This window comes from Mustela nivalis (genome assembly GCF_964662115.1).
Source record: "Mustela nivalis genome assembly, chromosome: 2".
NCBI lineage: Eukaryota > Metazoa > Chordata > Mammalia > Carnivora > Mustelidae > Mustela > Mustela nivalis.
Genome location: NC_139021.1, coordinates 151,430,826 through 151,454,574, shown reverse-complemented (window position 1 = coordinate 151,454,574; position 23,749 = coordinate 151,430,826).

Here is a 23,749-nt window from a genome sequence, read left to right as displayed (position 1 = left end):
CAAATGAGGAACCTTACCATACAGAGACTACCTCAGCCAGGTGATCAAGGTTAATGTTAACAGTGATAAATCATGTGGTTTGTATGATGATAAATCATGTGGCTATTGATATGATGTAATGAAACATGATAAATGAGCTTTATGGTCGGTCTTTTCCAAACCCCCGTCTAATAATGAAAACGTCAGAAAAATCTTGAGATACACTCCAACATATTTGACGTACATTCCTTAAAATTGCCAAGGTCATCAAAAACAAAGTATGAGAAATTGCTAGAACCAGGAGGAGCCCAAAGAGAAGGACAACTAGACAGAATGTCTTGACTAATGGGATCCTGGAACAGAAAGGACATTAGACACAGCCTGAGGAAATCTAGACAAAATATTGACTTTGGATAAAAAGAATAGTGGTTTATGAACTATTACAGATGTTCCATATATAATCAAGGATCTGACTTTATATGTTAATGTCTGCTCTCTTCTTCCATCTTCTGACTCATATCTGGGCAACTAATAAAGTGTGGGTGCTCCCTCCTTTGGCATTGGTGGGAGATTTGAACCATGTCTATGTCCTTGATTACACACAGTAACTTGTACCCTGGTCCAGCCTTCTATCTACAGTAAAACCCCTTAGACAATCTCCTTTCTCACAGCTTTCAGGCCTTTGGAACCACCTTGAAAAGTGTCCTGCTCTCCTCAGAAAGCCTTCATATATAAGCTATAACATTTTTGTGTGTGTATGACACAATCTTTCTTGACATCCAAGCCAAATTGTGCATAGTGGTCTATCTGGTTTCTTCTGCATGGTTACCATACTAATGTAAGATGTTAACAACAGGAGAAATTAGGTGTGGTAATGTATAGAAACTCTTTGCAGTTTTTCTAGAAATCTAAAACTGCTCAAAAATACTTTTTTTTAAAGTCCTTGTACTGAAGTTCAAGATGATAGATATAATTGGGATGAAATGAGCTGAATGTTTGGGTCCCCCTGCATTCTTATGTTGCAGCTCATACACCCCTCTTCCATGGGATGGTATCAGAATGGGGGGCCTTTGGGAGGTGATGAGGTTTAGATGAGGTCATGAGGGTGGAGACCCCATTGAAAGAAGAGGAAGAGACGCCAGAGCTTCCTGTCTCCATTGTGCAAGGAGGGAGTGAGCAGGCAGTTAGTTGTCTGCAACGTAAGGAGAGGACCCCCACTAACAACTCGATCTGCTGGCACGTGGATCTTGGACTTCCCAGGCTCGAGAACTGTGAGAATAATTGTTAAAGCCACCCCGTCTGTGGTATTTTTGTCACAGCGGCCTGACTGGTCTGAGACCGGGTCTGTGGAGAGCTTCCGGGGGAGATGTGGTGATGAGATCATTGAATGTTGCTGGAAGATTCTTGTCCTATCAGGAGTCAGATTCATTTGAAGCCAAACTTTACTATGAGGTAAATGGGGTTTCCTTGTGATTTCATTCTATCAGACAATTTTACCTTGCAGATCATAGATTTGCCGTTCTCATCAGTCCAAGAGATGGTAGTTTCCGACAAATGTCTCTGCTTGCATAGCCAATGTGCTTTAGTCTGAAATAGTAATAATCTCATGATTATTACTCTGAAAAGGTCCTAAATATATCTCCATGAATGTGATTTGTGCTGCTTTTGTAAAGGGCATGTGTGGCTCAGGGCAGAGGTCTCGTTATCAGGCAGGATAAATTGCTTTCATGGCACATCACTTGTATTTCTATGCTAGGTCTTAGCATTGGTTTATTTGTACCTTATGTAATAATAATGGTGGGGATCTTGCATGCTAATACCTGGAGATGTGCTAAGCCCTTTTCATGTGTTATCCCTTTTAATCCTCACAGTATCTCCAAAGGGAAGCATCCTGGTTTTTAAATGAGAAAATTAAAGCTGAGGAGAGGTAAAGTAACTTAAGGTTTCCCAGCTAAAAATTAGCAGAGCTGAATTCAGTCCCAGAGGAGGGGGACAGCAGACCCTGAACTTACCCCAGTAGATGACAGCACTTCCTGTTTACCATTGCCCCTCCACTAGATTTGGATTCCTTGGGAAGTGAGAACTGTGTTCTAGCCAGTGTTTGGATCCCCAAACATAAAGGGCAACCATACTGGCAAAAGCTGTTCATTGCAGTCATTCTCGATTTTTTCCCTTAATACATAAACTTGGTGGCCCTATTTTGTCACATAGAAGAATAATCCTCTCAGTTATTTCCACCTTAGGTAATCATCATTTTCATGGGTAATACCGCTAGAAGCCTGAGCTTACAGAATTATGTAGAAGAACAACTCATCCCTGCTTGAAACCAGATAGTAATTATATGTGCCACTGAAACTTAGTTGTGTTGTGGCCCTGAATTACTGCTTGGCATTTACGTCTCCCTGGGCTAGGATAGCTGTTCTTGTCCTGCAGCTTGAAACTCAGGCAGAGGAGAGGATGTCTTTAAGAGCTCTCGTGGGAGAGCATGTGAAATTATTGTTGGTATATCGATTCCAGATGATGACCTTGCTGCTAGAAATTTCAAGGGCCGTTCAAATTGCTACTAAGATACCAGGCAGTTTTCTGTAATGAAGCACTATAGTCTGTAATAACAATTTTATAACTTAAGGTATTTCTGGATCAAGAGCCATCAGATGAATGTAGGGTCAGCTTCTATGGATTTTTTAGTATTCTACCCTGATAAAATGAATTTTGTACAAAGTACTGTTCTTGCTGTATTTGAAAAGGTACTTTTGGTCCCAGATGCAATGTGGATTTGGTCCTGCTTTCCTCTGTAATCAGAACTGGACAATGCCATTGCTATAGCTAATGCCTGAAATGATTGTGGTACTTCTTAAGATTTCTGAACTTCCAGCTAAATCCAAACTATGCTTTCTTGTCCATGGTTCTCTCTGTCTTTGCATTGAGTGGAAATTCACTGCTGCTCTTAGAACAAGTTGAAATAAATTGCTTTGCTCTTTGTAACCCATATGAACTCAGACATCCTTGTGCAAAGATGGTACTCAGTATTCAGGGCTCACAATGAGGCCAATACCTGAATCTTGAGTGGGTGCTGCATGGTGAACAAGCATTATAGACATGAAGCCCAAGTCCCAATGTCCAGTCTCCATTTTGCTGTTAGCTACCTAGGTGACAACGGGAAGGCCTCGGCTTTCTCCTATGACTCATTCAGAGTGGATTATCTCAGATACTGACATTTTATAGCTCTGAAATTGTATTGGAGGATTGCAAGCATGAAAGTAAAGTCATGGGCCCCCAAAGCCTTTCCACTTCGATTTTGTTAATTTTGAATTTCCATAGCTGAGTTCAAGAGGGAAAGCAACTGTCTGAAAATGGTTTATGTACTTAGATTTAGATTTGGATAGAATTGTATGAAGGATGATGTATGAGTTTGGTCTTACGATTTTCAGAGAAGGGTGTAAGTAATAAAGGGAAATTGATAGTATGGAGCTATGAGAACCTTTGGGGTTGAAAATATATTTAACTTTTGGTTCAACTAAGAATTTACCTACCTCGTTGATTTTCTGCCACTAAATGGCCTTTTAAAGGCTCTTGCTCAACTACTACTTCAGGAAGTGCCTATTCTGGATGTGTATCCTAGGTTTTCTATGCCCCCACTTGGAGAAACAGATTGACCTGAGAAGGTAATTCCTAGAAAGCCCCCAACTGTAATGTGGGTGTGGCAAAATCCTGGAGTGAGAGGGAACTGGGGAAGTGACTGGTTAGAGAGGGTTTTGGAGCTGCTGATGGGATTTGGAAGTGGCTTTTTACCCAAGAAAGGAAGAATATTAAATTCCTCATCCCCAAGTGTATCCTTGGTTGGGTATCCTATGTAGACTGTGGAATTCCAGAGCATTATGCCCAACGAAACACAAACAGGGCTAATGTCTATAGTAAAAGGATAAATGTTTTCCTGCTTCTTTCAAGAACTTAGAAGTTGCTTTGCTGCCTTTGGAAAACTGGGAGGCTGAACACAGAAATATTAAAATTATAACATTTTCCTGAGTGTCAGAGCTATGCTGAGTACCTTTCAGGTGTAATTTCACTCATTCATTCAACAAATATTTATTGCCAGACCCAGTTCGGGCCCTTGGAATACAGGAAGGAATAAAATATAATAAATCCCTTTCTTCATGGATTTTGTAGTCTAATGGGTAAGGCTGAAGAGAAACATGTAATAAATACACTTGCAAATTAGATAGTATATTAAATGATGAGAAGTGGTTGAAGAAAATTAAAGCAGGAAAGTTAGGAAACCCTGCAGTGTTGGTGGACACACACTTGAAAATAGAGTGGCCTGGGACAATCTGACTGAGAAGTTATCATTGGAATCAAAGCCTGAGAGAGGTAAGAAGGCAAGCCATGCAACTATCTGGAGGAAGAGAATTCTAGGTAAGGACCCTAGAATGGAGCTGGGCTTTCAGTGACTAAGAAACAGCGGGGAGACCAGTGTGCTGGGGGCAGTCACAGTGCCTGGGGGAGGGAAGGAGGAAACAGGGTCAGAGAGAAAATGGGGGTCCCATAGGAGGGGGCTTGGAAGGCCCTGAATGGACTTTGAAAGTAACCAGGGAGATTAGAGCAGAGGACTGCCATGCTCTGACTTAAGTGTTCACAGGAATATGATGTGTGCTGTGCTGAGCATAAGCTTTTTGGGGGCTTTTTGAGTGAAAGCTCAGAGATCACATAGGATAAGAATGCAACAGTCTCAAGGGTCAGTGTGGTAGCAAGGAGGTGATAAAAAGTGATCAGGTTCTGGTTATTTTGGAAGAAAGAAACTGTAGGATTTGCTGATATTCTGTATATTTTGTAGAAGAACAAGGAGGGAAGGATGATTACAAGGCATTTGGCATGAAAAGCTCAAGACACTTGCCTCAAGCACAGGTAGAAGGAAGTTGTCATTCAAATGACCTAGACAAGTCAATGGATGAAGCAGGTTTTGGGGGAATATCCAAAACCAAATTTCCTGATATTCCAAATTTAAGATGGTTATAGTGCACCCAGTTGGAGATTTCCAAGAGACAATGATTACAGAAATCACTGAATCCTCCCAACAACATTATGAGGTCCCAGTTACATGTGCCCAAGAGCCCATAGATGGTAAATAGTAGAGCCATTTCAATCCAGGGAGCTTGGGTCCAGAGCCATGTTCCTCACTGTGCAAATCTGTCTTTCTCAGCTCCTAAGCCAGTGCAAGAAAATATATATGGTCACTGTGACTAGGATAAGGAAATAGATATAGATTTCCCAAGAATTCTTACCTATATTCAAATGCATGATACTAACATAGAAAAGCTTCTCTAAATCCAAATTAACATTTAATCCGTGGAAGAAATGCTTATTTGATATACATTCCAAGAGTTCTGGGTAAGGTGTCAGTCAGTCTGTCCCTGATTCAGTGGACATTCATTGAGCCCGTCATGAGTACCAGGAATTGCAGTGCAGGGAAGCTTGAAGTTTCTTCCCTCAATAAACTTCAACTCTGGTGAAAGAAAGCACCATAAACCTAATAACTGCATATCTGAATGTAAAATTCAACTATAATGAGAGCTGTCGGGGAAAAGATCCTAAACAGAAGAAGATTATATACAAAGGTCAGATGCAAAGAACAAGAAAAGAAATATACAATTTTTCACATGCTAAATTGCACAGCTAGATTCCTGCAAGAATCATGAATCAGGTGACTGGTGGTAATGTGTTCTCCTTCTCACATGATGGAATTTATTTCTGGTTTTTGCTCTTTGTGACGTTTCTGCATAATTCTCTTCCCTGCAGGTGAACACAGAGTTAGTACAATGATAGGAATTTTTGCTGTGGCATGATTACATTTATGTTGATCATGTTGGGCACCAGGTCTTATTTTCTTGGATTTATGAAAATAAGATACTCATTCAAAAACAATAAGCAGTTCTTTTATAGTTTGTAGTTTATGAAAGACTTTCGTGTACATTATATTACTGAGCCTTACAAAACCCCATGACAGGGATTCTTAGCCTTAAATATAGATTAGGATCAACCCAGGAGATTTTAAATCATTTGTGTATTTGGATCTTACACCCAGTGAATCAGGCTCTTTAGGATGGTAGGTCCTGGGATAGCTAGTTTAGAAAAATCTCAGGCGTTGATGAAATATGGCCGGACCTCATGCAGTAGTAAAGCAGGGCCTACTATTTTCATGTTCTGGATGACGAAATCAAAACCAAATAATTCTCACAAAATGATGTCTTTCAAACTCAGTAATTCTTAAACGTGCCAGTCCCAGCATCCCTTTTATAATAAATATTTTGCAATTCTTTCTTACTATCTTGAAGTTCGTACATCATAATATACAAAATATAAATTTAAAATTCTATATGGAGTTCTGTTTTCTGGTAAGATACAGAAGTGAAGGAGCCTCACTGTCAAAACAACAAAAGTTACAAAGTAAACAAAAAAAATTACATCTTTAAAAAAAGATCCCAAAATTGGTAGACACAAATCTCAGAAAAATTAAATTCCAGAAATACTAGTTATTCTGAAGTAAATGAGACATTTGTATCTGAGGCTGGCTGAGGTTCAAAGTAAGTAGAGGAGAAAGTCTGCCAGAGAAGGACAGTCTTGCCTTCTGTTCAGAGAAACTAGTCAAACTTTTGGTGAAGCTATGGTTCCTTAAGACATAAATCCAAAAATGAACTCATGAAGAAATGGAAAACCTTCAAAGCCTTATGTCTAAAAGGATTGAAGAAGTTATGGCAAAGAAAACTCCAGGCTCAAATGGGATCACTGGTGAATGATAACAAACATTCAAGAAAAAAGGCAATTATCCTATAAAAACTTTCAGAAAATAGAGGTGATACTACTGTTCAACATATTTTATCAGGCTTTTGTAACCCTGATACTAAAATCAAATGAGAATATTACAAGTAAAAATCAATACTTAATATTGGTTCATTAATACTAATGCATTAATAATTGATAATGCAGAAGTCCACAGAAAGGATAATCCACTAATAGCGAAATAGGATAAAACCTCCTGCCACTTGGAATTTATCCTTGGAATGTGCAGTGGGTTCAACATTCAAAAATCTGTCTGTGGCATTCACAGCATTAATAGGGTCAATGAGGAAAAAAATATATGCTCATCTCAAGAGATGGAGAGAAGATATTTGACAAAATGAACATCTACTTATGCCCAAACTCTCAAAATATAAATGGAAAAGAATATCTTCAATCTAACAAAGGGCATGGATGAAAAACCTACAGCTAACCTTAAATTGAATGGAAAAATATTGAATGCTGTACTACAAAGATGAGTAACCAAGTGAGGAGGTTTATTCTTACTCTCTTATTTCACTTTGATCTGGAGTTCTTCTCTGGAGCAATAGAAGTAAAAGAAATGTATAACAATTGAAAGGAAGGAAAAAAAAACTTATTTGCAGATGACATGATTGTTTATAGAAGAAAATCCTAAGAAATCTATAAAAATAGTAGAATTAATAAATGATTTTAGTAAGGTTATTGGGTACAAGGTCAATCAAAAATTGTATTGCTAATACACACAAATTAGAAAACAAAATTTAAAACAATACTAAGTACAACAACATCATGAAATACTTTTAGGATCTATGGAAATGATGTGGAAGATCTCTGCAGTGAGAACTATAACATATTGCTGGAAAAAAGAATGCTTATGGTCCAGAAGACTCAGTATTGTGAAGATGCCCATTTTTTCCCCAACTTGGTCCACATATTCAAGGCTATCCTAGTCCTAACATTTTTTGGGTAGAAATTAACAAAATAATGCTTAAGCTTATGTAGAAATGTATGTATCTTAGAATAGAATAGCTAAAACAAATTTGAAAAAAGATTAGAGGAATTATACCCCCTCATGTTAAGACAGCATGGAGCCACAGGAGACAACATGGTATTTATGGAAGGAGAAAACAAAGTGTTCAGAAGTAGGGCTATGTATATGTGTTGTATTAATTTTTAGCCAATTCCAAGGTAATTTAGTGTCAAAAAACTTTACATGTTTAATGATGCTGAAACCACATATCCATATGCAAAATAAAAAACTTCGGTCTCATTGCATACATAAAACATAATTGAAATAAATCCTAGACCACATAACTAAAACCATACATCTGGAAACCATACATCTGGAAAGCAGGAGGCTGAACTTTGGGAGAACTGACTTCTGAACTTTGGGTTGGCAGACTTTTTGACAGGGTACAAAAAACTAATTAAAAATGTAAATTAGGTGTATCAAGACCACCTACTCTTCAAAAGGAGCAGTTAAGAAAATGAAAAGATAAGGTATGTGCTTTGGTGAGTGCTGTGAAGTGTGTAAACCTGGTGATTCACAGACCTGTACCCCTGGGGATAAAAATATATGTTTATAAAAAAAAAAAAAAAAAAAAGAAAGGACCAATACCCAACTTTTGTAGCAACATGGACGGGACTGGAAGAGATTATTATGCTGAGTGAAATAAGTCAAGCAGAGAGAGTCAATTATCATATGGTTTCACTTATTTGTGGAGCATAACAAATAGCATGGAGGACATGGGGAGTTAGAGAGGAGAAGGGAGTTGGGGGAAATTGGAAGGGGAGGTGAACCATGAGAGACTATGGACTCTGAAAAACAATCTGAGGGTTTTGAAGGGGTGGGGGGTGGGAGGTTGGGGTACTAGGTGGTGGGTATTATAAAGGGCAGGAATTGCATGGAGCACTGGGTGTGGTGAAAAATAATGAATACTGTTATGCTGAAAATAAAAAATAAATTTAAAAAAAAAAAAAAAAAAAAAAAAGAAATTGAATGGAGGGACGCCTGGGTGGCTCAGTGGGTTAAGCCGCTGCCTTCGGCTCAGGTCATGATCCCAGGGTCCTGGGACCGAGCCCCAAATCAGGCTCTCTGCTCAGCAGGGAGACTGCTTCCTCCTCTCTCTCTGCCTGCCTCTCTGCCTGCTTGTCATCTCTCTCTGTCAAATAAATAAATAAAATCTTAAAAAAAAAAAAAAAAAAAAAAAAAAAAGAAAATGAAAAGATAATCCATGAACTGGAAGAAAATATTTGCAGTATATTTGCCTGACAAAAGATTTATATCTAAAAGCAATCTGTATGATCCCTTAACTGTAACCTAAGAAAAAGTAATTTTATGATTCTATATTTATAATTTTAAATAAAACATGTTACAATGCATAAGTAGTTAGATGCCTACAATGAGAGGTAGAATTGTTCTGAATATGACAGCTGGGAATTTACAATGACACCAGGAAGAAGCTTGCTGTCGATGACACGGTTTTCTAAATGAGCAGCTGTTGTAAATCTGTGAGAAAAACCAAGTATTTGTCTTCATAGTAGTCAAATTCCTGGTAATCTCAAAGTATATTAAAATTATGCAAAATACGCTTTGTGTTTATAGGTAAAATGCACTCAGATTCTTGGCTTAGATTAAGATATCTACCCATAAGAAGATCCTGTGGTTCATTCCAAAGTTGCAAGGTGTACGATTCTTCAGTGTGTGGGACAGGGCAACTTGCTGTAGAGTCCAGCAAACACTGTTGGGGGTCTTGTATCAAAAACGAAAACAAAAACCACAGCCCCCCCACAAATTCCTATAAATGTCCTCTAGGGAGCAGACCATCCCTGAAGGGAACCACTGTTCTATTAATACAACCAAGGAGAAAAGAGGGATTTCCTGGTGCAGGCAATACCTGAATAGGGATTTCTGTTTCCATTCCCTTCCTTCTTTTCACAGATAAATGCATAAATAAAGGTCTACCAGTTTCTGGGTTTCAAAATAGTTATTTCTTTGAGATAAGATTGTTCTAGCAAAATAATAGAGATCATTACTGCTGAATTGTTGCCTGGCACGTATAAAGAAGTTAGCAGTCACTTCCTTGGTTGGTTGCCCATGAAAGCTAACAAATTGAATACTTTCACCCTTGACAGTGAATGAAATACATTGAGAGAGGTGCCAGATTAAAAGCTGGTCCCTGCGAACAGCTTGGCTAGATGAAAAGATGGTGCAGGCTGGACCCATGAGTCTCACCGGGCTTCAAGTGAACAGCACTTGGGCCCTACTCTCCCTCCTCTTTTGGAAAAATGCCCCCAGAGCTTCTGTCTTTGGTGATGGCTCAGTATAAAGGCTTTGCTTTCCAGAATCACCTCTTCTTGACAGGGTTCCAGAAATCATGCTTCTCTTGGCTCTCTGTGGTTTTGTTACTAACATAAATCTCATGATTTCCATCTTGATGGTACTACTGAATAAACTAGTTAAAAGTTGCCTGGCTTTTCCATCAGGCTTTATAGCTGGTTTTGATAAAAATGGACTACTAAGCCCTACTCCTAATGTGCTATACATAGTCCCTCAGGTGGCTTAGGAAAAAAGAGGAAAACAGACCATGCAGAACTACTATTGTTTCAATTATAGCCCCCATTTTGCAAATACCTCTTCTGACTCAGGACTTTGTTGGCAGCCTCTATTGTGTAAAAAAAAAAAAAAAAAAAAAAAAAAAAATGGTGACTCATCTCAAGATCCCAAGATCCTGTTCTTGGGTTTTTGCAGATATTAAAGTCTCAGTTATGTGTCCAACAGAGTCAAGCTAGCAATAAAATCTGGAATGCTGGGGAAAATCTTTTATATCATCCCATCTGGAATGAGGAAAAAGTGGTGAGTTGAAAACCCAGTGCCCAGACCATTGATGAAGAGAGCAACTTCATTTCTCTTTACACATTAAAAACATTGTCATAGATGCATTGGAAGTTGGGGCTGGAGGGAACCATGAAGTGTCACTTAGTATCTAATCTGATACTTAAATCTTCATTGCAGTCTGTCAGACTAAAAGAGATGACTTGCTTTTTGAGGACGTGTGGATGGTTAAACACAGCAGATCTTAAGAGACCCTTGTGAGACTAGAATCCAAACACATGCATTTCAAGTGTTCTCCCTCAAATACTCTTCTCTGGAACCAACACCCTTGGTTCCTGATTTGATGTGGTTTCCAGACTTATGACCGTGGCGTTCATTTTTCTTTGTATAGGAATTAGTTTGTAGAAGTCCTTCTTAAACATTGACTTCTAGAATGAAACATGGGTCTCCTGGGGGTCTGACCAGTGAGTCATAGAATGAGACTTTCACGATTCTTTCTCTTGAACATTTTTTCCTTCTACTTTGACATTTTTGAAGGGGACCCTATTAATTCAAAACAAGAGCATTAAAGCAAATCCAACCTTGTGTCACAGGTTTATAACCAATCACTACCATTTTCCTGCCTGTGTTTGCTGTATCAGAAGTGAGTGAGAGAGATGGGTAGGCAGAAGTTAGTAATAAATGATTTTAGGATGGGACCATTAACTAACTTCAGCAGTCAGCCCTTTTGTCAATTAATGGGTCCAATAGCTGGAAGATTGGTCAGGATGTGACCAATCATCAGAATTAAAAAAAAAAAAAAAGGCACCTGTCAGTTACATCTTAATAGATGGGTTCATCCCTATGAAGATGCATAATTGTTGTATAACCTCATGGGGGAGAATCTTCATGTAACTATGTCAAGCAATACTGTTCAGTGAGGTGGTATTAGAAACCCATCTTTGACTCTGCCATACTTTAAAGGACCACGACTGGATTAAAAGATCCTGAGACCTTGAATGTGGGGGAAATTTAATTATCTAAAATCTTGGTCTGTGTAAATAAATCCTGCAAAATCCAGAGAAAATTTGTTAGATCCAGTCTTTTCTCTTTTAGTCTCTAACTTCACACCAGAGGACTTTTGTCATTATGTTGTATGTTCAAGAGCCCTTTGGGCTAAGGAATACGTAAGCCCCTTTTCCCCTTTCTCTAACTCCTAGAACTCAGAGAAAGGAGCTCATCATAATCCTGTGTACTTATCACATGATCATAATCGATGAGTGCAAGGCTCTATTCCTATTTATCTTATTTTTCCCATTTAATGGATTTGTTTTATATTCTTAAGTATGGATTTGTATGTTTAACTGTATACATAAACACATTTAAATATACACTTATTTGTAAAGCATGTGGTTTTGATTCATGATTGTTTGGTTTTAATGTAGTTAAATGGTATTGCACCATAAATCCCGCTCTAATAGTTTGCTCACTGCTTATAATGGGTAAAAGTCTGGTCGACACCATATGTGCATCTAGCTGGCTGCTTCTTGGAGCTTCATAGCATTCCATGCTCTACAACTACTCTACATCTTTAACTTCATTCATCCTAATGACAGACATTGAGCATACCTCCAGTTCCTCGCAATATAAACAATGTCACGATGAGCATGCTTGAACACATATGTAGCCTTAAGAGTCTCAGAGAGAATATTCTTGAGCTCCAGAGCTGCAGGAGGGGTGTCCCAGGGTCATAAAACATACAGATACTTAATCTTCAGGGATGCTGCCATACTGCTTTTGAGTGTGGCTGGGTCAGTTCATTATTGTTTCCATTTGTGGTGCATGAGTGTTCCGGTCCACAACTCCCCATATCAAGCATTACTCACCTTCCTAATTTTTGCATTCTGGGGAGTGTATGTTGGCTTTTCATGGTTGTGATAGTATTTTTCTATTAATTGTGAATTTGAGATTTCTTCCCAGATCTGTTAGGCAGGCTCCCTCTGTGTCTCTTATCTTTTTTTTTTTTTTGACAGATAGAGATCACAAGTAGGCAGAGTGGTAGGCAGAGATAGAGAGGGGGGTAAGCAGGCTCCCCATTCAAGCAGAGAGCCCGATGTGGGGCTCAGTCTCAGGACACTGGGATCATGACCTGAGCCGAAGGCAGTGGCTTTAACCCACTGAGCCACCCAGGCGCCCCTGTGTCTCCTGTCTTTTTCTTACTTATTAAGAGCTCATTTTGTTTTTGTCTTGTTATATAATCTACGTATAGTATTCCCTCATCTGTTGTAAGGTTGCCAATATTTTCTCCAAGCCATCTATCTGCTCATGATTTTATTTGGTTCTTTAGGAAATCTGGTTTTAATGTAGTCACATACCTTCTTTCTCTTCTCTCTTCTCTCTTCTTCTTCTTTTAACTTTACAATGTTTTGAATAAATATTTCAGCTTTCTTTATGGCTTTGGCCAATAAATCCCTATGTTATTTTCTTTATGACTTATGGTTTTATCTTCACCTTTGGGTTTTTAATTCATTTACTGGCCACTTGACATGTGCTTAAAGAGTAAGAGTGCACCACCATTTTTCTTCACATGGTGAACTAGTTTTTGTTTTTATTTTATTTTTAGAACATCATTGACTGAACAACTTAGTTCTTCTTCATGCTTTGCAATACCATCTTGGTGACACATTGAATTTTCACATGCAGTGGTTTGTTTTTTCTTATGGGCCTTGAGTCTGCTATTTGAAATAGTCCACTTTCTCTATCAGTGTCCTATATTTCTTTAATTACTAGGGCCTAATAGCTTATGTTAATGGCTTGTCAGTCTTCCTTCTTATTCTTTTTCAAAGTTGACTTTGGCTCTTCTGTCACATGAACTTTAAAATGAGTTTAATCCCTCCCGCTTTGTTCTATTGCTCTTTCTATGGCTAGTGTGTTGCACGTATAGATTAGTTTGGGTCATAATTGATCTCTATGCCATAAGGAAATATCTCGTGCATAAATATGGTGTATCACTCAATTCCAGCTTCTTTCCTGTCTTTTAATATAGTTAAAACACTTTCTCTGAAAGGCTTTTTGCCTTCATTGTTGGGTTCACTTCTATATATTCTTTGTTACTATTTGTAATGGTGTCTTGCTGATACCGAGCCCATTTTGTGAAATAGATTAGCTAAGTCAAAAGGTCTTATATGTGGGAAATGTCTTAGCAAGAAAAGTTATTCCTTTACAACACTCAGGTTTGTCCTAATTCTATATTAAACCCCTTAATTCTGCAGTAGAGACTGTTTTCCTGACTGAACTTAGACTGATTCAGGCTGATATACCCACAGTGATGTTTTTTATTTGAATATGTGAAGAAATTTTGGGTAATGTTCCACTTAAATTGGTTCTTGGAACATAGAAAATTTTTTTACAAAAATGTAAGAATAGCGAAAAGAGAAGTTTTCTGTCTTTGGCAAATCTCTGCTAGCAATTCATGTTCTAGATGTATGGAAAAATTTGCACTAGTCACTTTTTTCATGTTTGTCATGTTAAAAGAGAATGCTGGGGCACCTGGGTGGCTCAGTGGGTTAAAGCCTCTGCCTTCAGCTCAGGTCATGGTCCCAGGGGTCCTGGGATTGAGCCCTGCTTCGGGCTCTCTGCTCCGTGGGGAGCCTGCTTCCCCCTCTCTCTCTGCTTGCCTCTCTGCCTACTTGTGATCTCTGTCTGTCAAATAAATAAATAAAATCTAAAAAAAAAAAAAAAGAGAGAATGCTATTGGAACTTTTTCCCATCACAAAGTTACAAAAGGACAATTCTAAAATTATATACTTAATTTTTTTGCATCCTATAAAACCAATCTGCTTTCAAACAATAATACATTGTGGTAGAGTGCATTATTGGCCCCAATTCTTCTGTTTCCAATATTCACATCTTTTGCTGTGGGATGTGCAATTCCTCTAACAAAAGGTAGAGTATACTTCCCAACATTGGACTTGAGGTTCTACTATGTACAATTTTTATCTTTCTTTCCTGTTTTTTTTTTGTTTTTTGTTTTTTGTTTTGGTCAGTGGGAATTTGGTGGAGATGATGTGTAAGGGCTTAGAATGAGCTTGTACAGTAAAGCAGTTTCTTGTCCCTCTGCCATCATCATGGGAAGAACATGCTGGGGTTATCTTGCTGGTTTAAGAAGGCAAGGTCTTGGGGCACCTGGGTGGCTCAGTGGGTTAAGCCGCTGCCTTCGGCTTAGGTCATGATCGCAGGGTCCTGGGATCGAGTCCCGCATCGGGCTCTCTGCTCAGCAGGGAGCCTGCTTCCTCCTCTCTCTCTCTCTGCCTGCCTCTATGCCTACTTGTGATCTCTGTCTGTCAAATAAATAAATAAAATCTTAAAAAAAAAAGAAAGAAGGCAAGGTCTTAATAAATGAAACAAGATGGGATTGGGAGGGAGACAAATCACAAGTGACTCTTAATATCACAAAACAAACTGAGGGTTGTTGGGGTGAGGGGGGTTGGGAGAAGGGGGTGGGGTTATGGACATTGGAGAGGATATGTGCTATGGGGGATAAAAATATATGTTTATAAAATATTTTAAAAAATTAAAAAAAAAAAAAAGAAGGCGAGGTCTTGTGGAACAGAGCTAGTTGGCTAACTTAGTTTGGCACCTGTTAGAGCCGACTAGCCAAACCCAGTTTATATCAGCTGACTGCAGATAGGTGTCAAACTCAGGTTAGCAAAACTTTTCCAGATGTTGCAGATGAACCAAAGCCTCCTCAGTAACCCGGGCTGACTGATGACGACCATAAGTATAAATGCTGAAAGCCATGGAGTTTCAGGTAGGTTATTAATGTAGCATTATTGTGCAGTAATATTAACTGAGAATACATTGTGTCAAAACTGAATTGTTTTTTTTTTTTTAATTTTTTATTTATCTGAGAGAGAGAGATCACAAGTAGGCAGAGAGAGAGGGGAGGAAGCAGGCTCCCTGCAGAGCAGAGAGCCTGACACGGGGCTTGATCCCAGGACCCTGGGATCATGACCTGAGCCGAAAGCAGATGCTTCAGCCCACTGAGCCACCCAGGCACCCCCAAAACTGAGTTTTTAACAAGATTGCTGGTCTGGTTTATCTTTAGAAAATAAAATAATTTACCTCATCTATATAAGTGTAACAAGACATTTAATAAGTCAGCATTCTCTCATTAATTAAAGAAAATGAATGTTTAAAATTCTTTGCAAACTAGAATTAGGAAGAATTTCCTTAACCAGACTAATGGCATATACCACAAACTTAAAGGAAACTCACATTTAATGAAACAACTTTAGAAATATTTCCTTTAAAAATCAGGTGAAAATGAAATTTCTCATTATCCCACCTCTTTTTAATATTACAATGGAGGTCCTACTAGTATAGTAAGAAAAAGAAAACCAGATTATGGGAGGAAAGATGGAAAGGAAGAAACCCACTGTTAATTGTAATTGGATAGGATTGTCTCCATGGAAAGCCAAAGAGAATGTACAAGATTTTAGAATTAATAAGAGCTCAGCAAGTTTATTGAACATAGATCAACAAACAAAAATAATTTGGCTTCCTATATACCAGCACCAAAAAATTAAATATAAAATACTTATTATATATTATAGTCACATATGTAACATATCTACAAATGAATCCTGAAAAATGAAGTATGAGAACAGTAGGGAAAGACCTTTAAAACTTAACTGAACAATATCTTTAAGAGATCTATATGCATGGAAATGTATTCCATGTGAATGGATAATAAGGTTTAATATTAATATGTTATTTCTCTTTCCAGATCAACATATGTTCTATATAATGCTAGTTTTATTATTTTAGAAAGTCTTTATCAACCTGATTTAATAAATACAATAAGAAGGCTGCGATTCGCTAAGACAATTTGTAGAAAAAGAAATTGGGAGGGAAATTTCTCTTTCTAGAAAGCAAGATTTATTATAAAGCTTTACTAAATAAGATAGTGTGGTTTAGACAAGCAGGGTTAAAAGAAGAGACATAGAGCCACTGAACATATTAAAAGAATTCCAAAATATACACACATATATGGAAAATTGATAAGTGATGCAGTTCCTTTGACAAATCAGTTGAGGCAAGATAAGACATCTTAATATTGCCCCTAGAAAGAAATAGGATTTTATCCCAACCTCAGTCCTCCAAAAATCAGTTCTAGATGGAATAGAATCTAATGTGACGGTGACATTTAACAGCTTTGAATGAAAATATAGGATTATTTCTTTGACTCAAGTCCAAGAAAGAACTTCTTAAGACAGAGTAAACAATAAAGAAAAAGAATAGTACTTTTAATTATATAAAATTAAAAGCTTATGTGTACTGCAACATGCAAATAAAGCAGAAAGGCAAGTACTGAGTGGGAAAGCTATTTGGAGCATATTCAGTCACTACCTAGAACACTCGATAACATCAAAAGAGAAATTGGCAAGGGTTATGAATGGACCTTCACAGAAGAGAACTACATAGTTTGTACCTGTCAGGGTTCTCAGCTTCTCCAATAGGGAATGCCACAGATACCACTTCCCAGCTGTTGGATTGGTGGCGAAGTATTGGCAAAAACGTGAAGAAATGAAAACTCACCCAGTGCTGATAAAAATTTAAAAAAATGAGCGACTGCTCTGGAAAGCCATTTATTTATTTATTTATTTATTTATTTATTATTGCGTTATGTCAGTCCTCCAACAGTACATCATTACTTTTTTTTAAATTTTTAATTAATTTTTTATAAACATATATTTTTATCCCCAGGGGTACAGGTCTGTGAATCACCAGGTTTACACACTTCACAGCACTCACTAAAGCACATACCCTCCCCAATGTCCATAATCCCACCCCCTTCTCCCAAACCCCCTCCCCCCAGCAACCCTCAGTTTGTTTTGTGAGATTAAGAGTCACTTACGGTTTGTCTCCCTCCCAATCCCATCTTGTTTAATTTATTCTTCTCCAACCCACTTAAGCCCCCATGTTGCATCACCATTTCCTCATATCAGGGAGATCATATGATAGTTGTCTTTCTCTGCTTGACTTATTTCGCTAAGCATGATACGCTCTAGTTCCATCCATGTTGTCGCAAATGGGAAGATTTCATTTCTTTTGATGGCTGCATAGTATTCCATTGTGTATATATACCATATCTTCTTCTTTTTTTTTTTTTTAAAGATTTTATTTATTTATTTGACAGAGAGAAATCACAAGTAGGCAAGGAGGCAGGCAGAGAGAGAGAGGAGGAAGCGGGACTCGATCCCAGGACCCTGAGATCATGACCCGAGCCGAAGGCAGCGGCTTAACCACTAAGCCACCCAGGCGCCCAATATATACCACATCTTCTTGATCCATTCATCTGTGGATGGACATCTAGGTTCTTTCCATAGTTTGGCTATTGTGGACATTACTGCTATAAACATTTGGGTGCACGTGCCCCTTTGGATCACTACGTTTGTATCTTTAGGGTAAATACCCAGTAGTGCAATTGCTGGGTCATAGGGCAGTTCTATTTTCAACATTTTGAGGAACCTCCATGCTGTTTTCCAGAGTGGCTGCACCAGCTTGCATTCCCACCAACAGTGTAGGAGGGTTCCCCTTTCTCCGCATCCTCGCCAGCATCTGTCATTTCCTGACTTGTTGATTTTAGCCATTCTGACCGGTGTGAGGTGATATCTCATTGTGGTTTTGATTTGTATTTCCCTGATGCCGAGTGATATGGAGCACTTTTTCATGTGTCTGTTGGCCATCTGGATGTCTTCTTTGCAGAAATGTCTGTTCATGTCCTCTGCCCATTTCTTGATTGGATTATTTGTTCTTTGGGTGTTGAGTTTGCTAAGTTCTTTATAGATTCTGGACACTAGTCCTTTATCTGATATGTCGTTTGCAAATATCTTCTCCCATTCTGTCAGTTGTCTTTTGATTTTGTTAACTGTTTCCTTTGCTGTGCAAAAGCTTTTGATCTTAATGAAATCCCTATAGTTCATTTTTTCCCTTGCTTCCCTTGCCTTTTGCGTTGTTCCTAGGAAGATGTTGCTGCGGCAGAGGTCGAAGAGGTTGCTGCCTGTGTTCTCCTCAAGGATTTTGATGGATTCCTTTCGCACATTGAGGTCCTTTATCCATTTTGAGTCTATTTTTGTGTGTGGTGTAAGGAAATGGTCCAATTTCATTTTTCTGCATGTGGCTGTCCAATTTTCCCAGCACCATTTATTGAAGAGGCTGTCTTTTTTCCATTGGACATTCTTTCCTGCTTTGTCGAAGATTAGTTGACCATAGAGTTGAGGGTCTATTTCTGGGCTCTCTATTCTGTTCCATTGATCTATGTGTCTGTTTTTGTGCCAGTACCATGCTCTCTTGATGATAACAGCTTTGTAATAGAGCTTGAAGTCCGGAATTGTGATGCCACCAACGTTGGCTTTCTTTTTCAATATCCCTTTGGCTATTCGAGGTCTTTTCTGGTCCCATATAAATTTTAGCATTATTTGTTCCATTTCTTTGAAAAAGATGGATGGTACTTTGATAGGAATTGCATTAAATGTGTAGAATGCTTTAGGTAGCATAGACATTTTCACAATATTTATTCTTCCAATCCAGGAGCATGGAACATTTTTCCATTTCTTTGTGTCTTCCTCAATTTCTTTCATGAGTACTTTATAGTTTTCTGAGTATAGATTCTGTGTCTCTTTGGTTAGGTTTATTCCTAGGTATCTTATGGTTTTGGGTGCAATTGTAAATGGGATTGACTCCTTAATTTCTCTTTCTTCTGTCTTGCTGTTGGTGTAGAGAAATGCAACTGATTTCTGTGCATTGATTTTATATCCTGACACTTTACTGAATTCCTGTATAAGTTCAAGCAGTTTTGGAGTGGAGTCTTTTGGGTTTTCCACATATAGTATCATATCATCTGCAAAGAGTGATAATTTGACTTCTTCTTTGCCGATTTGGATGACTTTAATTTCCTTTTGTTGTCTGATTGCTGAGGCTAGGACCTCTAGTACCATGTTGAATAGCAGTGGTGATAATGGACATCCCTGCCGTTTTCCTGACCTTAGCGGAAAAGCTTTCAGTTTTTCTCCATTGAGAATGATATTTGCGATGGGTTTTTCATAGATGGCTTTGATGATATTGAGGTATGTGCCCTCTATCCCTACACTTTGAAGAGTTTTGATCAGGAAGGGATGCTGTACTTTGTCAAATGCTTTTTCAGCATCTATTGAGAGTATCATATGGTTCTTGTTCTTTCTTTTATTGATGTGTTGTATCACATTGACTGATTTGTGGATGTTGAACCAACCTTGTAGCCCTGGAATAAATCCTACTTGGTCGTGGTGAATAATCTTTTTAATGTACTGTTGAATCCTATTGGCTAGTATTTTGTTGAGTATTTTCGCATCTGTGTTCATCAAGGATATTGGTCTATAGCTCTCTTTTTTGTGGGATCCTTGTCTGGTTTTGGGATCAAGGTGATGCTGGCCTCATAAAATGAGTTTGGAAGTTTTCCTTCCATTTCTATTTTTTGGAACAGTTTCAGGAGAATAGGAATTAGTTCTTCTTTAAATGTTTGGTAGAATTCCCCCAGGAAGCCGTCTGGCCCTGGGCTTTTGTTTGCTTGGAGATTTTTAATGACTATTTCAATCTCCTTACTGGTTATAGGTCTGTTCAGGCTTTCTATTTCTTCCTGGTTCAGTTGTGGTAGTTTATATGTTTCTAGGAATGCATCCATTTATTCCAGATTGTCAAATTTATTGCCGTAGAGTTGCTCATAGTATGTTCTTATAATAGTTTGTATTTCTTTGGTGTTAGTTGTGATCTCTCCTCTTTCATTCATGATTTTATTTATTTGGGTCCTTTCTCTTTTCTTTTTGATAAGTCGGGCCAGGGGTTTATCAATTTTATTAATTCTTTCAAAGAACCAGCTCCTAGTTTCGTTGATTTGTTTATTGTCTTTTTGGTTTCTATTTCATTGATTTCTGCTCTGATCTTTATGATTTCTCTTCTCCTGCTGGGCTTAGGGTTTCTTTCTTGTTCTTTCTCCAGCTCCTTTAGGTGTAGGGTTAGGTTGTGTACCCGAGACCTTTCTTGTTTCTTGAGAAAGGCTTGTACCGCTATATATTTTCCTCTCAGGACTGCCTTTGTTGTGTCCCACAGATTTTGAACCGTTTTAATTTCATCATCATTTGTTTCCATGATTTTTTTCAATTCTTCTTTAATTTCCCGGTTGACCCATTCATTCTTTAGAAGGATGCTTTTTAGTCTCCATGTATTTGGGTTCTTTCCAAACTTCCTTTTGTGGTTGAGTTCTAGCTTTAGAGCATTGTGGTCTGAAAATATGCAGGGAATGATCCCAATCTTTTGATACCGGTTGAGTCCTGATTTAGGACCAAGGATGTGATCTATTCTGGAGAATGTTCCATGTGCACTAGAGAAGAATGTGTATTCTGTTGCTTTGGGATGAAATGTTCAGAATATATCTGTGATGTCCATCTGGTCCAGTGTGTCGTTTAAGGCCTTTATTTCTTTGCTGATCTTTTGCTTGGATGATCTGTCCATTTCAGTGAGGGGAGTGTTAAAGTCCCCTACTATTATTGTATTATTGTTCATGTGTTTCTTTGATTTTGTTATTAATTGGTTTATATAGTTGGCTGCTCCCACGTTGGGGGCATAGATATTTAAAATTGTTAAATCTTCTTGTTGGACAGACCCTTTGAGTATGATATAGTGTCCTTCCTCATCTCTTATTATAGTCTTTGGCTTAAAATCTAATTGATCTGATATAAGGATTGCCACTCCTGCTTTCTTCTGATGTCCATTAGCATGGTAAATTCTTTTCCACCCCCTCACTTTAAATCTGGAGGTGTCTTCGGGCTTAAAATGAGTTTCTTGGAGGCAACATATAGATGGGTTTTGTTTTTTTATCCATTCTGATAGCCTGTGTCTTTTGATTGGGGCATTTAGCCCATTAACATTCAGGGTAACTATTGAGAGATATGAATTTAGTGCCATTGTATTGCCTGTAAGGTGACTGTTACTGTATATGGTCTCTGTTCCTTTCTGATCTACCACTTGTAGGCTCTCTCTTTGCTTAGAGGACCCCTTTCAATATTTCCTGTAGAGCTGGTTTGGTATTTGCAAATTCTTTCAGTTTTTGTTTGTCCTGGAAGCTTTTAATCTCTCCTTCTATTTTCAATGGTAGCCTAGCTGGATATAGTATTCTTGGCTGCATGTTTTTCTCGTTTAGTGCTCTGAAAATATCATGCCAGCTCTTTCTGGCCTGCCAGGTCTCTGTGGATAAGTCAGCTGCCAATCTAATATTTTTACCATTGTATGTTACAGACTTCTTTTCCCGGTCTGCTTTCAGGATTTTCTCTTTGTCACTGAGACTTGTAAATTTTACTATTAGGTGACGGGGTGTGGGCCTATTCTTATTGATTTTGAGGGGCGTTCTCTGAACCTCCTGAATTTTGATGCTCGTTCCTTTTGCCATATTGGGGAAATTCTCCCCAATAATTCTCTCCAGTATACCTTCTGCTCCTCTCTCTCTTTCTTCTTCTTCTGGAATCCCAATTATTCTAATGTTGTTTCGTCTTATGGTGTCACTTATCTCTCGAATTCTCCCCTCGTGGTCCAGTAGCTGTTTGTCCCTCTTTTGCTCAGCTTCTTTATTCTCTGTCATTTGGTCTTCTATATCACTAATTCTTTCTTCTGCCCCATTTATCCTAGCAGTGAGTGCCTCCATTTTTTATTGCACCTCATTAATAGCTTTTTTGATTTCAACTTGGTTAGATTTTAGTTCTTTTATTTCCCCAGAAAGGGCTTTTATATCTCTCGAGAGGGTTTCTCTCATATCTTCCATGCCTTTTTCGAGCCCGGCTAGAACCTTGAGAATTGTCATTCTGACCTCTAGATCTGACATATTACCAATGTCTGTATTGATTAGGTCCCTAGCCTTCAGTATTGCCTCTTGTTCTTTTTTTTGTGTTGAATTTTTCCGCCTTGTCATTTTGTCCAGATAAGAGTATATGAAGGGGAAAGTAAAATACTAAAAGGGTGGCAACAGCCCCAGGAAAATATGCTTTAACCAAATTAGAAGAGATCCAAAATCGTGAGGGGGTAGAAAGGGGATAAAAAGAGGTTCAAAAAAGAAGAAAGAAAAAAAAAAAAAAAAGAAAAAAGAAAGAAAAGAAAAGAATTAAAAAAAAACACCTAAGAAAAATGTAAAAAAGAAAATATATATGTATTAGATAAACTAGTAAAAAATCGTTAAAAAAGAAAAAGGTAACAGTTAAAAAAAAAATTTTACCCGAAGGCGAGAAAAAAGAAAAAAAAATGAAAAAGAAAAAAATTAAATTAACTGCAAGACTAAAAAAAATCACAGGGAAAAAGCCATGAGTTACGTGCTTGGCTTTCTCCTCCTCTGGAATTCTGCTGCTCTCCTTGGTATTGAAACCGCACTCCTTGGTAGGTGAACTTGGTCTCGGCTGGATTTCTTGTTGATCTTCTGGGGGAGGGGCCTGTTGTAGTGATTCTCAAGTGTCTTTGCCCCAGGCCGAATTACACCGCCCTTACCGGGGCCGGTGCCGGGGCGGGGTGAGTAATCCGCTCGGGTTTGCTTTCAGGAGCTTTTGTTCCCTGAGTGCTTTCTGTAGAGTTCCGGAGGACGGGAATACAAATGGCGGCCTCCTGGTCTCCGGCCCAGAGGAGCCGAGAGCCCAGGGCCCCACTCCTCAGTGCGCCCTCAGAGAACAGCGCCCAGTTACTCTTGTCTGCCTGACCTCCGGCCGCGCTCCGAGCTCACCGAGCCTGCGACCGGTTCAAGGTAACACCGAGCTGTGAGCTTACTGTCGGCTCTGTTTCTGTAGCCGGCTTTCTCGTTCCAATACCCGCAAGCTCTGCAACACTCAGACACCCCTGATCCTTCTGTGACCCTGCGCTACCTGAGGCCACGCTGACCACGCGTGTGCTTCGCTCCGGTTTAGCCTCTGGCGCGATGCTCCTCAGCGGAACAGACTTTTAAAAGTCCTGATTTTGTGCGCGGTTGCTCCGCCGCTTGCCGGGAGCTGGCCCCTTCCCCCGGGGTCTATCTCCCCGTCGCTTTGGATTCACTTCTCCGCTGGTCCTACCTTTCAGAAAGTGGTTGTTTAT